This window comes from Macrotis lagotis, chromosome X (assembly GCF_037893015.1).
Source record: "Macrotis lagotis isolate mMagLag1 chromosome X, bilby.v1.9.chrom.fasta, whole genome shotgun sequence".
NCBI classification, from domain to species: Eukaryota; Metazoa; Chordata; class Mammalia; order Peramelemorphia; family Peramelidae; genus Macrotis; species Macrotis lagotis.
In genome coordinates, this window is record NC_133666.1 from 93,931,364 (window position 1) to 93,953,246 (window position 21,883).

The 21,883-nt window shown below is 34.5% G+C and overlaps 1 non-coding gene and 1 pseudogene across 1 annotated transcript; both read right to left on the reverse strand.

Annotated features, from left to right (window-relative positions):
* Positions 1-14,044: 14,044 nt before the first annotated feature.
* On the reverse strand, positions 14,045-14,969 carry LOC141498769 (secernin-2 pseudogene; annotated as a pseudogene).
* A 5,898-nt stretch (positions 14,970-20,867) lies between these two features.
* On the reverse strand, positions 20,868-20,977 carry LOC141503626 (U6 spliceosomal RNA). The gene has a single exon (XR_012472971.1). It is a non-coding gene; the product is annotated as a U6 spliceosomal RNA (small nuclear RNA).
* Between the last annotated feature and the right edge of the window lie 906 nt (positions 20,978-21,883).

Here is a 21,883-nt window from a genome sequence, read left to right on the forward strand (position 1 = left end):
TCAGTTCTTCATGATTCTAGAGTCAACTATTACACTATGCTACCTCTCAGTTTTTTGTTTTTGTTTTTTATGGTTCAGTACTATTCATTACACTTATATATCACAATTTGTTTAGTCATTCCTCAATCAATGGAGATCTACTTTATTTGTATTTTTTGTTAACTGACAAGGTACCTTTTTTTTTCTTTTTATGATCTTATTGGAATATAGGCCTAATGGTCAGAACTTTTGGTTAAAGTAAATGGACTTTTTAATCAAAATTTTAACATACTTCCAAACTACTTTCCAAAATGATCGTACCAACATCTCCTCTGTCATCAGTGTGTTAGAACTTTTGTCTTCTACATATGCCCCAAACATTAGCTATCTCTGTATATTGAAACATTAATATCCTGGATATGAGGTGCTTTGATTTTTTTGTTATTATTCAGTCTTGTCTGATACTTTCAGGACCTCATTTGCAGTTTTCTTTTTGGTTTTTTTTGCAAGGCAGTGGGGTTAAGTGACTTGCCCAAGGTCACACAGCTAGGCAATTAAGTGTCTGAGGTCAGATTTGAACTCTGTTCCTCCTGACTCCAGGGCTGATGCTCTATCCACTGGGCCACCTAGCTGCCCCCTCATTCGCAGTTTTCTTAACAAAGATACTGGAGTTATTTGCCATTTCCTTTCCCAGTTCATTTATTAAATGAGGAAACTGAAACAAATGGGACTTAGAGACTTGCCCAGGTTTTCAAAGATTGTAAATGTCTATGGCCACTTTTAAACTCAGGAAGATGAGTCTTCTAGACCCAGCCCTTTAACCACTGTAACAGCTTAGCTGCCTCTGTTTTGACTTACATTTCTTTGATTATTTGTGAATAGCAGTCATTCATATGGTTGCTAATAGTTCATAATTTTTCTCTGAAAAGTATCTTTTTATGTCCTCTAAAAAAAACACTGGAAAATGACTACGTCTTATGTATGTGTGTTAATTCCTTTTTTTTTTTAGGTTTTTGCAGGGCAAATGGGGTTAAGTGGCTTGCCCAAGGACACACAGCTAGGAAATTATTAACTGTCTGAGGTCAGATTTGAACTCGGGTACTCCTGACTCCAGGGTTGGTGCTTTATCCACTGTGCAACCTAGCCACCCCCATTAATTCTTGATATATCTTAAATAACAGATTTCCCTTGTCAATGATACAAAAAGTTGTTTTTTCCTAGTGAACAGCTATATTCATTTTATTCAAACAAATCTAATTTGATTTCATGTAATTAAAACTATTTTCTTTTTTGTGATCTCCTCTCTTATATGATAGGAATTCTCCTAGCTTTAACTGTGAGAGATATCTGTCTCATTCAGGTCAAAATTCTATGATGTGCCAATATGCCATATACTTCTCATGCTTAAGATGTTGGTCTTCACTTAATTTCTTCCAAATACTTTACATTTTTCTCTTTAACTCTTGTTGAAAGGGAAGTTTTTCCCAGAGTAATTTATATTTTGGGGTATACTGAATATTGGTTATTTGAAATCTATTGCTTTTGATAGTTGTTTTTCTAGTCCATTCCACTTACATTTTTAAAAACCAATAACAAGTAGTTTTGATTATTGTGCTTCATATAAAATAATTTCAGGACTGGAAATACTACTATCCCTACATTCCATTTTTTTTTCCTTTTTCTTTCCTTTCTTTCCATTCTTTCCCTTGAGATTCCAGAATATTTGTTCTGTGAAATACCTGGAACACAAGCATTTTTGTTCACATTTTGATAACGGTACTATAGTATAATTGAATTTCTTTGTAGTCTTATGTATTCTATACTAAGCATTTAAAAACATTCTAAGAAAGCATTGGACAGTCAAAGGGGTATTTGATATAGACAAACAAAAAGTTAAAAGTCTGATTCCAAATTTCTTGTTATTTTGTCAAACTTTTCAAAATATACCCTTGGTAAAATGATATGTAAAACACTAATCCTGTAAATTACTTTAAGCTACATCAGGATATTTGCTATATTTTGTGGCCAAATTATAATTAATGATTGTTACTCATTTAATAATTCAGGCTATTCTTTATTTATAGGCTATGATAGATTATCTCCCAGATCAATTTATTTTGTACTCATTCAAAGTGGTATTTCTCTCTCCAAAACTTTTTAATGACATAAAAATATTTTGAGTTTTAAAAATTATTTTTAATATTATTTTCCCAAAACTAATAATTTTATCCATCAGATTCTTTGTTGTTTCCTTCCTAAAGGTCTCATTTCTAAGATATACAGGAAACTGATTCAAATTTATTAGAATAGTGCATTCCTCAATTGATAAATGGTTTAAAAATATGAAGAGGCAAATTTCAAGGCAAAAAAGTATATTTTATGTAATTAAGTCATGTAAAAAAGTGTTTTTAATCATTAGCAATTAAATATATGAATATTAAAGCAATTTAATATTTCATTTACTTCATACTCACTATAGTGACAAAACTAAAAAAAATGAAAAAAAGGCAGTGTTGGTGGGGCTAAGGGAAAGCAAGCACATTACTGCATTGTTGCATGGTTCAGAAACTCTGAATTGTTCTAGCCATTTTTTTAGGTTTTTTTTTGTAAGGCAAATGGAGTTAAGTGGCTTGCCCAAGGCCACACAGCTAGGTAATTATTAATTGTCTGAGACCAGATTTGAACCCAGGTACTCCTGACTCCAGGGCGGGTGCTTTATCCATTACACCACCTAGCCGCACCTCTAGCCATTTTCAAAAGCAATTTGGGTCCTTAAAATTTCCTAAACTATAAATACCTTTTGATTCAGCAAAGACCACTATTAGACTAAAGAGATCAAAGAAAGAGGGAAAGGACCCATGTGTGGAAAAATATTTTTCATAGTACTTTTTGTAACTGCAAAAAACTGAAACCAAAGTTATTTTTCACCAAATGGGGAGTGACTGAACTAATTATTATATGTGAATGTAATGGAATATTATTGTGTAATAAGAAATGAAGAAAGGGAGTTTCAAAAAAATCTCAGAAAATTTAAGTGGACTGAGGAGGATAAAAGTGAATATAACTCAAAGATCAATTTACAAAAAACAGCAGCATTATACTTTGAAAGACTTAAAAAGGACTTCCTGTGTAGAACCAAGATGATGGAGAGAAGCTAAGAAGCTCCCAAATTTTTCCCTAGTTTCCCTCTAGAACAACTTTAAATGAAGCCTCTAAACAGACTCTAAAGTGATAGAACCCACAAAAAAGACAGAGTAAAATTTTTTAAAAATGGAAAAAATATGCTTTGTTCTACATTCAAAGTCCATAGTTCTTTCTCTGGATATGGGTGACATTTTCCCTTCATAATTGTTTATTTTTTTTTATCAGAATTGTGTTTGATCACTTATTGGTGGGAACAGCTAAGTCAAGCATTTGATCTTCTTGCAATACTACTGTTAATGCATACAATGTCCTCCTGGTTCTGCTCACTTTACTCATCATCAGGTTTTTCTTAAATCTACCTGCTCACTTCTTTTTGTAGAACAATAGTATTCCCTTCCATTCATATATCACAACTTGTTCAGCCATTTCTCAATTGATGGGCATTCACTCAGTTTCTAATATTTTGCTACTATAAAAAGAACTATTATGAATATTTTTGTACATATGGCTCCTTTTTTTATGATCTCTTTGGGATATAGACCTAGCAGTAGTATTACTGGACAAAAGAATATAAATAGTTTGATAAAACTTTGAACATAGCTCCAAAATGCTCTCCAGAATAGTTGGATAAGTTCACAATTTCAGCAATAGTACATTAGTGTTCCAGTTTTCCCACTCCCCTCCAACATTTATAATTTCTGTTTTTTGTCATATTAGCCAATCTGATTATTTGTATTTATCTAATTAACAGTGACTTAGAGAATTTTTTCTTATGATTATAATTAGTTTTAATTTCTTTACCTGAAAACTGCCTCTGAATGTAGATCAAATCATATTTTTTCAATTTTTTCAATTTGTTTTTTTAATTCTCATTTTTCGATTTTGTTTTGATTCTTCTTTCATAAAATATTGTCTTGGGGAGGGGTGCAGGGTAAGGAGGAAGGGATAAAAAGATAGTACTTAAAATTTTGCCACAATTAATGCTGAAAACTCTCTTTGCATATAATTTTTTAAAAATTAGATAATATCATCTTTTTTAAAAGTTTCTGCTTGGATTTTAAATAAACTAACATTTGCATTTAAGAATATCTTTTTCCTTGTTAAAATAAGTTTCATATATGTGTGTATATATATCTATATATAGATACTAATCGTTATATAGTTGGAGCTAGTATTTGTAGAGCTATCATAGTCTTTTTTATTCTTATAACTAATGAGAAATTTGTATAATGTTTCCTGTGATGCTCATATATATATATATGTATATACATATATATATATATATATATATATATATGTTACAATACTTTGTTTTCTTGAATGGTGGTTTTTCTAATCATTAACCTAGACTCTATCCATATCTTCACTTTTTCTTCAGTTATCATATCAGCCACTATGCCCATATATCTAGTCCCCATTACCACCTTCTAGTTCTAAAAGTCAAATCAATTTGGTCATCACTCTTGGAAAATCTATTTTATGTAATCTCTTATGGTTCCATTCATCATGCTGCAACTATGCAAACAAAATACAATTTCCTATTCACCACTCTGTCATAAAAAATGCAACTCCTTGAGGACAGAAAATTACTTTACTTTTATATTTGTATCCTGAGTATTTTAGATATAATAAGCACTTGATAACTTTTTTTGTTCATTCATTTTTGTTTATGTCAGTTTTGTATTTTTTAATGTTGAATCATTCTTGTATTACTAATTACATAATTCAATTTGATTGTAGGGAGTAATTCTTTTACTCTTTTGCTTTATCATCTTTTTTACAGTTTATTGGAGTTGGAAAAGACCTTAAAGACTCTAGTCCAGCCTGTACCTGAACAATAATTCTGCCTATATAATGTCCAGCCAGTGGTTACCAAGTCTTTGATTGAAGATCTCCAAGTAGGAGGGATCCATTATCCCTTGAGGCAGTCCATTACAATTTTGTATTGCTCTTTTTGTTAAGAACGTTTTCCTTTATTAAGTTTAAATTCACTTCTTTGGAACTTTCACTCTTTACTCCTAATTCTATTTTTCTAAAGTCAAGCAGGTTAATCGCTTTTTTGCATATGTACTTGAAGATAGTTATCATGTGACTGCTGAATTTTATTTTCTCCATTTTAACAACCTGAATTTCTTTGATACTTTATTACATAGGATTTACCTTTGGTCCCTACTTGCCTTCCTCTGCACATTTTCCAGTTTATCAACATCCTTAAAATGTGGTACTTGGAATATAATATATTAGGTATGGTCTGACTAGTTAAGAATGCAATGATTCACTCCTTATTAGAGAAATGCAAATTAAAACATCTTTGAGGTACCACCTCACACCTCTCAGACTGGCCAATAGGACCAGAAAGGACAATGCTGAAAGGGCAACAAAAATGTGCATACCCTTTGATCCAACAATACCACTACTGGATCTATACCCTGAAGAGATCATGAAAAAGGGTAAAAACATCACTTGTACAAAAATATTCAAAGCAGCTCTGTTTGTGGTGGCAAAGAATTGGAAATAGAGTGAATGTCCATCAATTGGGGAATGACTTAATGAACTGTTGTATATGTATGTGATGGAACACTATTGTTCTATTAGAAACCAGAAGGGATGGGAATTCAGGGAAGCCTGGAAGGATTTGCATGAAGTAATGCTGAACGAGATGAGCAGAAATAGAAGAACACTGTACATCCTAACAGCAACATGGGGGTGATGATCAACCTTAATGGACTTGCTCATTCCATCAATGCTAAAATCAGGCACAATTTTGGGGTATCTGCAATGGAGAATACCATCTGTATCCAGAGAAAGAATTGTGGAGTTTGAACAAGACCAAAGACTATTACATTTAATTTTTAAAAAAGCATTATCTTATTATGTAATTATGCTATTTCTTATACTTTATGTTTCTTCCTTAAGGATATGATTTCTCTCTCATCACATTCAACTTAGATTAATGTACCCCCTGGAAACAATGTAAAGACTAACAGACTGCCTTCTATGGGTTGGGGGAGGGAAGAAAGATTAGGGGAAAAATTTTAAAATTCAAAATAATTAAATAAATGAATGAATGAATAAATGATGCAATGATTCTTTCTCCTTTCTAGTCTTGAGTTGCATCTCAATGTAGTTTAAGATTATATTAGCTTTCTTAGGTGAGGTATCACAATGTTGAACTGATAGTACACCAATAGTATGATACGTATTTTTTTCAAATGACATGCTCTTTCCATAATTCTCATCTTGCATTTTTAAAGTATTTGTTGTTAGGTTTTGGGAGAATTCTTTTAGACTTTATGGAACTTAAATAATGCCTATTAAGCTTAATTTTGTTAGATTTGGCTCATTGTTTGACCTATCACAATCTTTTTTTGGATCCCAATTCTGTCATTTATTATGTTAGCTTTTTCTCCTAAATGTGTATTTGGTAGTTTAGTAATCATGTCAATCCTAATCATTGATTAAAAGGTTAAATAATAGAAGACCAACTATAGATTACTGGAATATCCTATTGAAAACTTCATTCCTAGTTGACATTGATTCATCATTGTCTACTATGACTCTGACTCCTCAATAAGTTCAAAATCCACCTACTCAGCATATAAAAATTCCATGTCTCAGAAAACTAAATAGAAATTTTGTTAAATGCTGTTAAAATCTGGGTAAATTATAGATGGAGATTAAAGTTCCTTGATCTCTGAGTCGAGTAACAATATTTTAAAAAGAAAATTAATTTAGTTTGTTATGAATGACTAATCTCAGATATGGGGACCTCTCAGAAGTGGGTTGCTTACTACACTGATTTAATGAACACTCTATCTTGACTTTTAGTCTCCATGCCAAAAAGCAAGTTCCATTTTTATTGAGAGGAAAAAGGGATTTTTGAGCATCAGCATAGTATATTTATATCTTGTTGCTGTAAGGGAACTAGATTTCTAGAAGTGACAGTTGATCATTGAATGTGTCTATATATTTATGTATATATGTATATGTATATTTGTGACTAATTTGGATCAAATTTTCCTATAAATAAGAATAGCAGGTGCAGGAAAACTTCACTGACCACATAGGAAGCCCATGTTTCTTTTCCTAAAATGGATAATTTGATCTGAGTTTTTAATTTTGTCTATTTTTTTCCCCACAGTATTCATCAGGATGAAAACACCAGGGTTGATTGATAGCTAAAACCATACTGTCAATTTTTCACCACTTAACCAGAGAAGAGAAGCAAGCCCAGGCTGTGGCTTCAGCAAACGGCCATGAGGCCAGCTGAAGTGTTTGTAGACTCTTACAGACATCTTACTTCCGGCAGATGTCCCTGATATCAGGCCATGAGATCCCACCACAAAAATAGTTGTGTAAAAAATTGTACAATTAGATTAACCTGACAGCTAGGAAACTGTTTCACAGAGCTCAGTTGAATTCAGAATGATCTGTGTTTTATGTCCAGCACAACTTCTCATGTCAAGGAACAACTAAATCTTAATTTACATGAACTGATTTAGCAGGGATTCCTGTTCTTTATAATTTTTTTCCTGTGGATTAAGGGCAAGGATTGATCATTAAAATGAAAAATAGAATGAAAGGAATCCTAGAATAAATTTTTGACATTGAAAGTTCTAAAATCTTCCATTTGTCCCACTTCAACCCAACCCCATTAGAATATAAGTTTGTTGACAATAAGGTCAATTTCATCTTATTTGTATTCCTAGTATTTTGATAAGTGCCTGGCCTGAAGTAGACCAAACAAGTAAACATTTGCTGATTTATTTGATTTTTTTGAATTGTAGAGCACAGTAAAAGAAAATTTGAGTATTTGTACCTAGAAAAATAAAATCAAAACATTAGGGAATATACAATATAACCCTGGAGTTTGGTGATATTGATAGTATTATTTCTTATTGCATTTTCCTAATGATATCTTGTTTTAAATTTCTTTGAAGATGAGAGAATTAGGAGCAGCTAGGTAGTGTAGTGGATAGAGAACCAGTTTTGGAGGCAGGAGGACCTGAGTTCAAATCTGACCACCTCTGGTCAAATTCTGCCTCATAGACTTACTACCCTAGACTGTGTGGGCATGTCACTTAACATTTATCACCCTCAGTTTCTTTATATGCAAAATAAGGGAAATAATAATACATATTTCATATGGATGTTGTGAGGATCAAGTAAAATAACATTTTTGTACATGCATATATACCTATTTATGTCTATATATAGTTACAAACCTTATAACAAAATATTAATTTTATTAATAAATGATGCTATTTATTATAAAATTATTAATACGTATTAATTAAAATTAATTAAAAGTTCTTAAAATTATCAACAGGATTGGCACTCAGAAGGAAATGTCTTTTATGAGGGAGGAAAGAAGCTGGGTGACAAGTTTTTTAGAATCTTCTTAAAGACTTTCCACTATTTAAATGTTTATAAAACTTGTAAAAGTCAGTCTTTTCTGTAAAGGGCAGTACTAAGAAAATAAGGAAATATGAGAACAAGGAAACACACAAACAAAACAACCAAATAAACCAAGCAATAGGAAGGCAAAACTGTTAGAGAAAAGATAGCCAAAAGTCCCAGGTCTTTCTTCCCTATCTTGGGAAGTTCAAATCTCAAATTTCAACATGTAGTAATGAAATATCCATGTGGTGGCATAATGCCAAATCTTTGAAGTACACAATGTATCTCTTAATGTAAATTGGACCACAGTTGCACCAAGAACACTAAAACCTAGTTGATTGTACTGTGAAGTAGTCATATACTTCTTCTCTTGATATGAGGTGGTAATGATCAGTAGGAGCAGCGCCAGAAGCATCAGTGAAAGCATGGACATTTCTGGAACAATCTTTATTCTACATCAGTGCCATCCTCACAAAAGTAGCTAAGAAGTCATAAGTCTTTTGTATTAGGTTGTTTCTGGATCTAACTGATACTAGAGATTCTCTCTCTATTGCCAACTATCCAATATTCCCTAACCTACGTACCAAACTTCCTCCTCCCAAAAACTTCTATCAAGGGAATAATACAAAATCCTTACTCTATTAGAGGTCTCTATAGAGGCCACCCCTTCTTCTGTAAGGGCTAAAGAGGCTCCCTCACCCCCCCATATCACCTAGAATTACCAGTAAGTAATCTTTCTTCAGTGCTAATACATACCCACCACAGTTATATGGCAACAGTTTTATTTTCCTTGTGCTATTAAAAAGCAAAAAATTTTCCAATATTATACTTCAAGCCCCCAAATACTTTATGGGAAATAGTTGCCTGGATATCCTAAAGGCAAAAATACTATCTGTTGAGAGGGACTATAATTACTTTTTTTAAAAGATTTTATTTGTTTTGATTTTTATAATTTTCCCCCCTAATCTTGCTTCCCTCTCCCAATCCCCCACAGAAGGCAGTCTCTTAGTCTTTATATTGTTTCCATGGTATACACTTATCTGACTATAATTACTTTTATGAAGCTCTCTGAGGAGGAAAAATCCTTGAGGCCCAGTAAACTCTATGCTGGGGAAAAATAAAGGAGAGAGTAAGCCAGAGGGGTCCAAAAAGACATCTCAGGATGTCTTTCTGGAGACTTGATCTCAGATAATACTGGACTTTCTCCTTTCTTAGGGCAGAATTTATTTGTCGCATTAGAAACCTGACTTAAGGAGACAGATGGAAAATATAACTACTGATTAGCAAAGAGCAAACTTTTTGCCCTAAGATATAAGAGTGCCATTTTGCCACTCGAGACTTGTGTTAGATAAATAATAAAACAGGCAATTATCTTTAATTAAAGGGATCATTTGGTCCTATATCAGAATAACTTGGCATCACCTTCTCAAAATTCTTATTGATGTTATACACTCTCCAACCTCTGCTATTTAGTATATGGTATCTTTAATAGTTGCTAATTTGTCTTACAAATAACTCTATGCAGTGGGATACATTAGCAAAATTTTTCCATTGATCCTCAAAGGGAGAAGTCTTTGAGTCCTGTCTTCTCCAAACCTAATATTACTTGCCCAGACCCGTAAACACCAACAGGAAATTAATATAGATTGAAGATAATCTCTTTCCCATCACTGCATGTCTTAAGTCCAGCCCACTTCAAGGACTTTCCAGGACCACTACTACCCAGGATATACTTGATTTGTGGCTACTAAAGTTCAGCAGCCTCTCTTGTAACAAATGAAATCATTGGTTAATCAGGCAAAATGCTGTTTTACAGAAGCCAGGTCATATAGGTGAAGGTTATTGGACAAAGGAGGAGTCAAGATTCCAGAGTTTATGTCATTTGTTCATCTCTTGCTAGAACCTTATAAGAAACAAGAAATTGCTTTTTGAGAGTAGTATAAGTAAGTAGTTTCTGAGTAGTTTGGAGCTCCAGACACCAAGGGCATATTCTGGCATCCCTTGGTGCCTGCCAAAGGTTCAACTCAGTCAGGTCTTTATGGACAAAGACCTCTAGAAATAGGACTTGCAGAACCATAAGGACCCATAGGAAGAGACACCTGAATAACCTGCTTTGTATCTTCAAGGTTTGTAGTCTATTTTGAACCCCACTTGAAACAGTTGGATTTGTGGAGAACTTGGTAAGGGGGGGCCATATGATCTAGGGCTTCCACTATCAACCTAGTAGTATTTATCAGACCTTCAAGAAGGGACACCTCTTTCAGGTGGCAGAAAGACAGTAGAATTCAAAGGTTGGTCTTGTTCCTAGATGAAAGTAAATTGTTCCTACCAGTCTCAGTCACAGGAATAAAGTGGGGGAGCATTGGCAAGATTGATTGCCCTATATCACTCACCACTGATGAAGTTTGGAAGAGGTATTATTTGTCCTTTGTTCTTGAAAAGGACCATGATATGAGGGATGTGATGCCATGACATTCATATAAATTGGACTTAAGAGAGGAAGGTTTATCCAAAATCAGCAGTCTCACTTTCTTCTCTGGAGACATTGACATCCAGTGGCCAGATATGGATCAGGACAACTGGAGATGGCACTGAATGCAATAGAAGAACTTGGCCTTTAAAAGCTAAGGTCTTTAATAGGTCTCAGTTTGACCGAGGTAATGCCCATTCAATGATTAAGGTTAGACAAGAAAGAAATGAAGCAAAGAATGACCACTTTAAACTGGATTTAATAAATTTTTGTGCAAAGTTTCAAATTACTATGGACTAATTCAAAGTTTGACCATATCAAGGTGCTTGTTTTACCACTACCCATCCCATATATGTTATTTTCTTTTTTTTTTTTTTGGTCAGCTTTGCCAATCTAAGAAGAATTGCTCTAATTTGTACTTTTTCTAATTAGTAGTAATTTTTAACATTTTTTCATATTACTGTAGAGAACCTGGGTTTCTTTCCTTAGAAGCAATCTATTTATCTTTTTTAGTTTGTTTTAATAGCATTTTTATTTTATTCAACTGCATGTAAATATAGATTTCAACATTCATTTTTGTAATTTTTGAGTTTCATATTTTTCTACCTCTCTCCCTTTCCTCCTCCCCAAGACAGTATGCTTATTGATATAGGTTACACATGTATAATCATTGACATATTTCCATATTAGTCATGTTGTGAAAGAAGAATCAGAACAAAAGAAAAAACTTAAGAGAAAAAACCTTTTTTAAAAAAACTATAAATAGCATGTTTCCATCTACATTCAAATCCCATAGTACTTTCTCTAGATGTGATTGACATCTTCCCAGTCTTTCCAAATCCAGTCACAATCTTGAGAATCTTTGATAATTATTTTGCTGAGAAGAGCTTAACTCTCTCCTAGTTTATCATCATATAATATTGTTACTGTGTACAGGTTCTGCTCACTTCACTTAGCACTAGATCATGTAAGTCTTTTTGATTTTTATGAAATCTGAATGCTCAGCATTTCTTGTAGAAAAATGGTATTCTAGTACAATAATATACAAATTATCCTACTATTCCCCAATTAATGGGCATCTCCTGAATTTCCAATTCTTTGCCACTATAAAAAGAGCTGCTATTAATATTCTTGTACATATAGATCTTTCCCCCATCTTTATGATTTTTTTTTCTTGAAAAGGCCATGACATCAGGGATGTGATGTGATGATATAAATTGGACTTAAGTGAAGGAGCATTGTCCAAAGTCAGCAGTCTCACTTTCATTGGATGCAATAGTAGAACTTGGTACAAATCTAATATGTTATTGCTGATGAAGGGGTATGCCCAGTTTTGTAGCACTTTGAACATTATTACAAATTGCTCCACAGAATGGTTGAAGCATTTCACAACTCCACCAATAGAGCATTAGTGCTCTAGTTTTCCCATATCCCTTCCAACTTCTATCAATTTCCCTTTTCTGTCATATTAGTCAACCTGATACATATGAAGTGTTACCTCAGAGTTGTCTTAATTCACATGTCTCTAATCATTACAAATTTAGAGCATTATTTCATACGACTATAGCTTTGGTTTCTTCATCTAAAAAACTGCTTGTTCATGTCCCTTGATTTTTTATCAATTGGGCAAAAACTTTTATTCTTATAAATTTAACTCAGTTCTCTGAGGTTTGTATCAGAACACACTGGCTGTAAAAATTGTTTCCCAGCTTTCTGCTTTCCTTCTAATCGGTTTTATTGATTTTTGTAAAACCTTTTTATTTTAATATAATCAACATTTTTCATTTCACAATATTCTGTATCTCCTTTGGCATAAATTCTTCTCATAAATCTGACAAGTAAATTATTCATTACTTTCCTAATTTGTTTACAGTATTACCCCTTATGTCTTAATCATTTCTTACCTTGGTGTAGGGTATAGAATTCTGAATGTGAGATAGAATTCTGAATGTGAGTTCAAATTCAGCCTCAAACTCTTACTAGCTATGTGATCCTGGGCTTGATGTAACCCTGTTTGTCTTGGTTTCCTCATCAGTTAAATGATCTGGGGAAGGAAGAGGCAAAACACTCCATATCTTTGCCAAGAAAATTTCTAACAGGGTCATGAAGAGTTAGACCTAATTGAAATGATTGAACAACAAAGCTATGACAATTTCTTCAATTATTTAGATTTGACTTTGTTTCTCTAAAAAAGTGTTATGAAGTTGTACCTAAAGATCTTGAGAGTCTCTTGATAAATAGACTCAAGTATTTTTATATATTCTGTAGTTACATTGAATAAAATTTCTTAATCCATTAGTGTTGGGTTTTCTTGGTTTTATATATGTGTATGTGTGTGTGTGTGTGTGTGTGTGTGTGTGTAAATAAAAATGCTGTTGTTTGTGTGGCATAGTTTAATATATGTTAATCAGTTAATTGATTTACTTTATATGCCACAAAATTTCTGAAGTTATTAATTGCTTCAATTAATTTTTTAGTTAACTGTGTTTTTGTTATTACTTTATATATATTCTGTTAATGTATTGCACATGAAAGAACCACAGAGTTATCTAAAAAAATTAATCAAAGCAATTAAAACTTCAAAAAACTAGCAGGATATAAAGTAAATCAATCACTTAATCAACATACATAACCATATAGTTTCTTTATTCTCTTATTTGTCTTATTCTCTTAATTTCCTTTTCTTTTCTAATTACTATAGTCATTTTTTTGTATCCTGTCAATTAGAAGTGTAAACAATGGGCATTCTTATTTCAATCCCTGACCTTATTGGAAAGGATTCTAGATGATCCTTATTATGCATAATGCTGACTCTTTAAGATATATACGTTTTTGCTCTTTTTCTATCTATTCCTATGAGTTCTATTTTTTTCTTTTAACAGAAATGGGTGTTGTATTTTTTTTAACAGGAAAAAGAAAAACAATTTGAGTCAAAAACGTTAGGCCAGGGGCAGCTAGGTGGTGCAGTGGATAAAGCACCGGCTCTGGAGTCAGGAGTACCTGGGTTCAAATCCGGTCACAGACACTTAATAATTACCTAGCTGTGTGGCCTTGGGCAAGTCACTTAACCCCATTTGCCTTGCAAAAACCTAAACAAAAAAGTTAGGCAAGGGCAAGGTCCTTTCTATAAAGGCCTGGAAGAGACTGGTCAGCTGGTGAAGAGACAGAGTCCTTTCTAAAGTCAATAGCTTTCTTACAGCCTCCTGTCCTTCCTGTTCCAGATCCTGCTATTTTTCTGTAGAGCTCCATCCTTGTTTCTGGTCACTTTTCATCCACCCCAGGGCTTCTTGGTGCTCACAGGAGTGGGTGTTGATGACCCACCTTGGTCTGAAAGTATGGTTAAGTTCAGAGAGAATCTTTGTTCTCAAAAATAGGAAAAACACTTTGGAGTTCTGAACTAACCCAGCCCCAAACACAAATGGTTTGAATACTTACCTGGACAGGTCTAGTGTGGCAGTGAGGAAATGGACACAGGGTTGGAAGGGTCCTTGAGCAGAAAAGATATCATGCTGGATATGGTTTGGAAACTTCCAGAATGCATATAAATGCCACTCTCCTTATTTCTTTGTCATATCTATGATGCCATCTGCTTGAAACTGCTTCAGGAGTCTTCAGCAAGCTTGGAATTGGACCTTGGTGACCTACATACATAAAAGTTGATGGACCAGTGAGGAGAAGTTGGCAAAGTCAAAGGCAGTTCTGCCTATCCCACTAGCCCTGTTTCTGGGCAAGGGCCACTGCTCTGGGTGCTTTGCAGTGATGTCTGTGCCTGAACTCAGTTGGTTGGAGGTATTCTAGGCACCCTCTTGGATCATCTGTGCAGCCCATAACACCTATTTCTAGCACCCAAGCCTCTTTTGGCAGCTGCCCCCCCGCCATGTCCATATTGCTCCAGCAAGTTGATGATAACCTTCAAGGAGTCTTGGACTGAGCTGTCCAATTCTAATCCTATCTTGGAGATGGTTCCCTGGGGCATGGGTCCCGAAAAGGACCAATACTACTACATGTACCTCATCCCAGGCTGGTCCGAGTTCTTGGCAAAGATGACCTCAGGGATGGTGGAGGGGGGAGGGAAGGGGGGGAGAGAGGGAGACAAAGCAATCATAAGAGCAGGAGGCATTGGACAGGTATAGAGATGCTATCACCTTCCAAGATCCCAGACCCAGATAGTATGCGGTCACCTTGTTGGGTTCACACCACCCTAACACTGGGACCAAGTTGGCATTTTATTGGGCACTGTGCTAACATTGTGGACTGAGAGTTGGGAGATATTCTAGCAAAGAGGCATTTGACATACCCTCCTTTATATAGGGAAACAGGAGGCAGGAAGAGAGAAGAAATGTAGACAAATGGTTGTGGGCCTGGAGGTCAGAAGTTGGTGCCATAAGGACAGGTCTTATTTATTTATTTGTTTGTTTGTTTGTTTGTTTATTTTTTAGGATTTTTGTAAGGCAAATGGGGTTAAGTGGCTTGCCAAAGGTCACACAGCTAGGTAATTATTAAGTGTCTGAGACTGGATCCAGGGTCAGTGCTCTATCCACTGCGCCACCTAGCTGCCCCAGGACAGACCTTCTAATAGAATTATAACACATACTTGTAAAAAGGGGTTTTGTATATCAAAGAATACTCTAGGTGATGGATGTACTTGACTGATCTTTGCTTAAGGTTAAAAGATAACACTAGTTAGTCTATTCTGATAGCAAAAACACAGGAAACCAAAGGCCTAGGGCAAGAGGGAAGAGATAGAGGTTGTAGGACCAATCATAGTTAGAATTCTTGGTTTTAGCAAGAACACATGAAAGTCACTCAGAGTAGATTTCAGTGTTGGAGATGGGGCTCACTAATTGGAACCCCATCAACTTCTTTGCCCTGTTGGGTGTTATATTCTGTCAAAAAAAACTTTCTGTATCCATTGATACAGAACAATTACATTACTTATGACCATACAAGCAGGAGTCCTGTGGGAATATAGTCCTTTTGGGTTGACTGTATAGTCTGGGATTATAATCTAGGACAGGTTATACTGATATATTTCATTTAACACAAGCAAGCAGAATTCAGGGAAGAAGCAGGGCTTGTCATAATTAAAACAAATCACTAGCTTTGTTTTTATTATTTTCCCAGACTCAGAGCCTGCCTGTAAAAAGATTCTCTAGAAACTAAATTATACATATATTATTCAATATAAAAATCATAACTATTGAAATACCAAACCTCTTGTTCTGCAGAGACCAAAGGCAAACCAACAGAAAGTTTATCTTTTATAGTGAGAGAAATTACTTTCAAGCAAGGAGGAAAACTAGTTACATGTGGTGCCCTCTCCCAAACCTCTTTCCTCTCTCCCCCATGGAAACCCACTTTAGTGTGAGCAAATCTCAATACATATACTAGAGGCCACACATGAACTATAGCCCTGGCAATGAGGAGTAATGGCAACAATGAGACAAAGCTTGATTCATGGCAAATCTTTATGACCAGAACATAGCTCCAAGTCCAGGGAATACCTGGTGCTGGTCAAAGCAATACAATAATTATGTGAAACAATTCTGGGATGGTTGTGGGCTAGTTTATCCAAAGGGTGAGGGCAAAGGATTACAGTTATGCCAAGCCCAGAGCACAGCCTGATTGCTGCAATTTAGCTTGGAAAAAACTATGCCATTTGTATCTTGACAGCACATTTTACTCAAATCTCACACTAAGAATAGTTGAAAAGCATTTCTCTAAATGATTCAGGAAGTTAGGGACATAGGAGATGTTGTGATTAGAAAAAAAAAATTGTAGAAGGAAAAATATTGTTTGTGCCTGTCTGGGGAACTCTGTTGTTCAAAGTGACTCCATTGTTAAATGTGAATTTGTGAAGATGGAAGCTGTCTTAGCTCTTCCCCCTCCTCCAGTTTCTGGTTTCCAATTCACCTGACCTTTACAATTGATGGGCCATGCTTGTTTCCAGCCTGACAGAAAATGACATATTGGACTTATAGGTCACACACCTTGGGACAGGAAAGACCAGAGCACCACCCTTGTCTAACTATAGAAGTCTATTTAAGCTGGACTGGAATCTCTCTCTCTCTCTCTCTCTCTCTCTCTGTCTGTCTGTCTGTCTGTCTGTCTGTCTGTCTCTCTCTCTCTCTCTCTCTCTCTCTCTCTCTCTCTCTAACTTTGCCTAGCCTTTTGTTATTCACTCCTGCTCTCAAGCAGTTTACAAACTGCTTGCTGCTTCTCCTAGAGGAGAAAAGCTTTTAATCTATAAAACTTTAGTGGTTTTATTCCAGGGTTATATGTTAATTGTTTCACCATCAAGACCTCTCTATCTTAAATTGGCAACACCAATCTTCTGGCAACATAAACACCTGGAGCACATTCTTCCACGAACAAAGACTCCATTGAGGTGTGGATGGAATAAGAATGGGAACAAACTGAATTCACAGTGGTTATGGGGTACATATGCTGGAAATTCCTGTGACCAAGCCAATTCACAACTAGAACAGCAGGTGATAGTTCTGGAGATAGATCTTTGGCATAGGGCATGTAAGGCATTATGAATGGATGAGTTACTACTCTTCCTCAGCTAGACTGACCAAATGCTGACTACTTGCTATGATGGGGATAGTGCACAGGTGAACTGATTAATCATCTTCTCTAATTGTCTAAGCTAGAATCTCATGTCCACGGGATAAACAGTCTATCCTGCAAAAACCTGCTGACTCAAAAAAAAATCAATTGAATTTTGAACTGACTTTTTCACTGAGCTTGACAGCTTGTTAGCAAGCCTTGGCAGTTCTATTTGTCACTGGATTTTTTTTTTTTTGATAAAGCGGATCTGCTGAAGAGGTCAATCTGGGGGATCATCTAGGTTCTTCTCATCTAGAGTGGTATGGTGCTCTTTTAGTCAAGGTGATGATAGCCTTGAATTTGTTGAAACCTTTTCTTGTGCCTCATATATTGACTCAGATTTGCCACCTCCAGACTAGAGATGGGAGAAATCTAGTCTCGCCAGTCTGACCATTCTTGGATCCCAGACAGTTCACTCAAGTCTAAACTCTCTCTAGGTTTATGATTAATACTTATTCAAGAGTTTACACATTTCTAGACTCTTTTTGAAGTCTTATGAGCAGATAAATTGATAGGAACAATGGTGAGAATATAATCTATAGTTCATGGAAAGCTAGTCCTTCCAGATCTTTTCATATGCAAATGATCTACTCAAGACTCCAAACTCTTCCATTTTTGGAATGTTTCTTTTGTATTCCTAAGGCCTTTTACCTTTCAGTGTCTGAGTTTTTACCCTTCTTAACCTTCTGCTTCTCTTAAATCTCATGGGTCACATTAGATGAAAGCAAAAGAGAGAAAGTCTTACCTAAAAACTAAGCCAGATTATACTAAAATGAATTTTATGTTATTATGATATATATCAAAGAAAAAATTAATGGGAACATTAATGGAATGGGGCAAAATATGTAAAGGTTATCAACATCAAGATTATTTTGCTGATAATCTAGAGTCTAGACAATCTAGATTTAAGAATATGATAAAGTGTTAAGAATGCAGTTTAAACTTAAGTATGTTATTTGTACATTTTTTCAAAGTCAGTTGTCAAACATTTACCAGTACATTGCTGGTTATAGTCCAGTATGAAATCAAATAATTTCCCTAATATTGAGAGTGAAATATTAGAGAAATATTTGTCTTGTCTTTCCTGTAATTTAAATTATGGAATTATTATCTTTTGCTTGTCTATCATTTTCTGTGGACCCCACTGCTCAATCTAACCCTGTTCTCAAACATAAATTCACTGAGGGGGCAGCCAGGCAGTGCAGTGAATAGAGCACTGGTCTTGGAATCAGGAGGGTAAGAGGTCAAATCTGGCCTGAGACATTTACTAGCTGTGTGACCTTGGGCAAGTCACTTCATTGATTGCTTCATATCCAGGGTCATCTCCAGTCATTGTGATTCAAACCTGACCACTGCACACAGATGGCTCTGGAAGAGAAAGTGAGACTCATGACTTAGCACACCAACCCCTCACTCAAATCCAATTCATGTACTTGTTATGACATCACCTCACTGATGTCACTTCTAGGTAGTTCTCTCCTTCACCCCTTCCCCTTGACTCCTACTTGCACAGGAGGTGGGCTAGGCTTCCTATAAAGGTTCTGTCCACCTTCTCCAAGCTGGATCCATATTGATCTAAGCCCAGGTCTTGTGGTTGTTTCTCTTTCTTCCTTCTTAGTTGTCCTTGGTGTTCTCAACAGCCTAGCTTGTAACTGTTTCTTCTCACTTTCTTTACCTTGCTTTACCTGTGAACTTTTGCAGTAATCTGTGAATTAAAATGTAAACCTTTTTTTGCAAGGCAATTGGGTTAAGTGACTTGCCCAAGGTCACACAGCTAAGTAAATATTAAATGTCTGAGGCCAGATTTGTACTTAGGTCCTCTTGACTCCAGGGTGGATGCTTTATGCACCATACTACATAACTTCCTGACTTCAAGTGTAGCACTCATGCAGCAGCACCATGCTAATGAAGCTGGGAGAATGGCTTGGGAAAGTGGGCTAAAGGAACAATGTGGGTTTTTTCATCAATGACAAAATCACAGAAGGCTTCTGACCCAGGAAGGTCAAAAGAACCTTTTCATAAGAACATGGATTCCAATATAAAACAGATTCATTAATGGATACCACATTGAGTTGTAATCAAAACCTCAGGAACAGTATTAATAAATATACTGAATAAATATTTTAAACTGTACATGTCCAATAAGTAATTTGCAACAAAATTTCTATTTTAACTTTAGCCATGTTTAGTATGAATAAAAATTCTTGTTGATGAATGTATCCTTCCTTTAAAGTGGTTAAAAAAAAGTCCAATAGGTATTATCTTGATTAAGCAGCCATGCTGATATTTCTTTTTCCTAAGGGAAATTGTTGTGATGAAAAATCACATCCTATGTTAACAAAAAATGCCCAGGCTAAATACTTGCCAATTATTAAAGATTTAGAACATAAAATTCCAATGGCTTACTCTTATACTTAATTATTGTGCACCTGGCATGATTATGGCACTTTGCCATTAAAGAGCTGAGAGGGACCAGAAGACATATTACTTTATGAATTAGGTGTCCTTTACAGGCAGAGGTTCCAGAAAATCATTTTCAATGAGTCAGGTTCCAGGTCTGCCAGGATAGTGCTTCCTTTAAGGGAAACTTATCTCAGCTGAGTCAGAGATCATTCTCTCAAAGGCTACTCACTCCATCTGCAATATTAAAGGCAAACTTCATGGGTTTAATGATATATTGCTGTCTTTCTATTTTTAACATACATTATGTCAGACAGATCAATTATCAATATATTGCAATATAGCAATTACCTTTAACCAAAGCTTCAAGTTATATGAGCACTAAGGAATCAGAATGTGCCAGGCTGTAATTTGTTATGAGAGCCAGAGAAAAATCACAGTTCAATTTACTCATGTACCTAAGGATGTGCTGTAAATGAAATACAATAAACAGAATTTGAGAATGTGAAAATACAGTAATTCTAATTCTCATTTAGAACTGGATTTTTTATAAAGCAACTTTTTGCAATGAACTTAGTTATTAACTATGTTTAAAATAACTAAACAGCTCCTTTGGCTAGGAGATTGCCCATCATCTCCATACTTCTCACATAACAATTAGCTAGAGATTGCCAGAAAATAATCTCAAATTATCACTTTTATTTTATCTTTCTTATATAGGTGCTTTTATCTCAAAGCAAACAACCACCATATTGGGATATACATACATACATACATACATACATATATACATATATACGTATATATATACATATACATATACATGGAGAGAGAGATTTTAAAAATACACCTATATATATCCAAAATAGTCCCAATTTACTTCACAAATTTGCATTTCATCCTTGTGCAGGGGCCATGCTAATTTTCTCTGTATTGTTCCAATTTTAGTATATGTGCTGCTGAAGTGAGCACCTAATTTACATATATAACTAGAAACTTCTATAAAGCCAATTTCACATTAATCCTATTTAACTACTGGCCACATTCAAAATACAAATTATTACTTTTAGAATTCTTGAAAACCATTAGAACAAGATGACTTCAAATTTCCAACAGGTATTATTAATTCCAGTGTAATAAAATAATAGTAAGAACAACCAGATATTCAAGTCAATTAGCATATATATCATTAAATTTTACAAAATAATATTTCTATTATTATATTACACATTATTTAGCAATATTTAGAATCCTAGTGGTCTTGGTTTTTATATTTCCCTTCCATTATCCTTACAAAATAATCAGGTATTAATTTCAGGCTTCAATACTATTACAGTATTCAAATAGCTTATATGTTCATAAGAGATAACCAAATAATTATAAGATTACAAAAATACATTACGCAACTGATAAAGATTTTTTCAACATCTTACAGACCCACACACACACATTAGCAAAAAAAAAAAATCCCACAATAAGGACATATTTTCTAGTTTCCTGTTTCTCTGTAATTTACATGAGGGAAGAAATCTTCAATTTTGACTTCTTTAAAATCAAATATATAATTATTAAATTATATTAAACATAAGATTTTGATGCTAACATCTCATTCCTTTAGAATAAAATCAGACAATGAAGAGTTTTTCCTTAACTTAAGGAGATCTTATAACTCAATATCTTTTACAATTTGTTTTATATGTCTATTTACCTCTATCTATCTCAAATAGGTTTTAATTTTTTTAAAGAAAATGAAAATTCTCAAGGATCCAATTTTATACATAGGATAATTTAACAACCCCAATTAATTCTTATTTATGCCATGGATGCTAGGCAATGTTATATTCACATCAAAGAAGATTTCAAATTGATACATTTTCT